Source organism: Syngnathus acus, unplaced genomic scaffold (genome assembly GCF_901709675.1).
Source record: "Syngnathus acus unplaced genomic scaffold, fSynAcu1.2, whole genome shotgun sequence".
Classification (NCBI taxonomy): domain Eukaryota; kingdom Metazoa; phylum Chordata; class Actinopteri; order Syngnathiformes; family Syngnathidae; genus Syngnathus; species Syngnathus acus.
In genome coordinates, this window is record NW_023590244.1 from 34,700 (window position 1) to 36,627 (window position 1,928).

The 1,928-nt window shown below is 42.5% G+C and overlaps 1 non-coding gene across 1 annotated transcript; it reads left to right on the forward strand.

Annotated features, from left to right (window-relative positions):
* The first annotated feature begins 1,602 nt into the window (after nt 1-1,602).
* trnam-cau lies at nt 1,603-1,675 on the forward strand. Its single transcript has one exon. It is a non-coding gene; the product is annotated as a tRNA-Met (tRNA).
* The last annotated feature ends 253 nt before the right edge of the window (nt 1,676-1,928 follow it).

Below are 1,928 nucleotides of genomic sequence, written 5' to 3' on the forward strand. Positions count from 1 at the left end.
TGGAATTGTTTTACTTTTTCAGTTTTTTTTTAATGGGTTAGGGCAAATAGAGGAATGCTTAAAGTGTGGCCTCTGAAACACATCATAAGACTAAAGAACCAAAGGTTCCCAACAAGTGTGGGCTGCCCAATGTGGGGATCAAACCCACGACCCTGAGATTAAGAGTCTCATGCGCTACCGACTGAGCTAACCGGGTTTCTCCTATTAAGAATTGTTTCATTCTTTCACTTTTTTTTAATGGGTTCGGTTCACGAAAACCAGCAGCCACGTTTTAAATCTGGCCTCTGAAACACATTCGTTGATAAGACTAAACATTTAAAGGTTCCCAACAAGTGGCATCTGTTCAATGTTGTCTCTAGTTCAAAACCCCAGCCCGAGTTGGAAACCCTAATTGGAAACCCTTGCCCCAGTTGGAATTCCTAGTTTGAAACCCTACCTCGAGTTGGAACCCTAGTTGGAAATCCTAGCCCTAGTTGGAAACGCTGGCCCTAGTGTGCAATAGAGAAAGCATTTTTTTTTTTTTTTTGTCTCTTTGTTGCACTGAAAACGGAGATTGGGGGGGAGTCAGCACAACAACAAAAGAAATCAGAGACCAAAATCCTTTCCGACAGTATACAAGAGTTGGTTCAGACTGAAATAAAGTCATTGATTTCATATGAATTATATTAAAATGACCATGAAAGGACCTGAACCCTCAATCTTCTGATCCAAAGTCAGACGCCTTATCCTTTAAGCCACATAGCCATGTGAATGACTGTACCAAGTGAAACATGGCAACGACTTCTGATGACTGCAGCCTTGTGGCAAGTGTTCACAGTTGTTACAGACATAAATGGCCTGTGGATTAATCAATTTACAGTAAAAGAGAATTGTAATGCAATTGACATATAACCTTGTTGCAAGTGGTCGTGCATCAGTCTCAAAATCTGAAGGTTGTGAGCTCGACCCTCATACACGGCACTGTTTTCCATAGTCCACAGTAAAATCATAGTCAATTACAGAAGATAGCAGGTTGCTCAGAATAGAATAAAGTATTCTGTCCATGAAGTTGAGTTTGACAGGCCGGTGGTTGAATCAATTTTACAGTAAAATAGCTTGTAAAACCTAACATTCATAGCCTCGTTAGCGCAGGTGGTAGCGTGTCTGTCTCATAATCTGAAGGTTGTGACTTAGACCCTCACACGAGGCACACTTTTATTTAGTTCTAACTCGAGCCCTAGTTGGAAATCCTCGCCCCAGTTGGGAACCTTGGTTGGACACCCGAACCCGAGTTGGAAACCCTAGTTTGAGAATGCTCAGACAAAAGTAACTTTTTCTTTTGATGAAGTTCAGTTTGATGGAAATGGCCGGTGGTTGAATCAATTTGACAGTAAAATAGCATTTTAGGACAGGCACCACATCGGCGCAGGCGGTAGCGTGTCAGTCTCGTAATCTGAAGGTTGTGAGTTTGATCCTCACACCGGGCATGCTTTTTACACAGTCTAGTTCTTGGTGGAAACCCTCGTCCTAGTTGGAAATCCTAGCCAAGTTCAGTTTAATGGAAATGGGCTGTGGTTGAATTAGTTTTACAGTAAAAAACAATTGTCAAAATGCAAGTGCATAGCCTCGTTGGCGCAGGTGGTAGAGCGTCAGTCTCATAATCTGAAGGTCGTGAGTTCGACCCTCACACGGGACACGCTTCTATATAGCCCTAACTCTAGCCCCAGTTGGAAACCCTCATCCTTGTTGGAAACCCCAGTTGGAAACCCCAGTTGGAAACCTTGGCCCTAGTTTGAAACCATAGTTGGCCTCCCTAACCCTAGGTCAGGATTCGCAACCCAAAATGTTCAAAGAGCCATATTGGCCCAAAAATACAAAAAACATACCTGTCTGGAGCCACAAATATCTAAAACCCTTTTAGACTTAGACAAACTTTATTGTCATTTTGT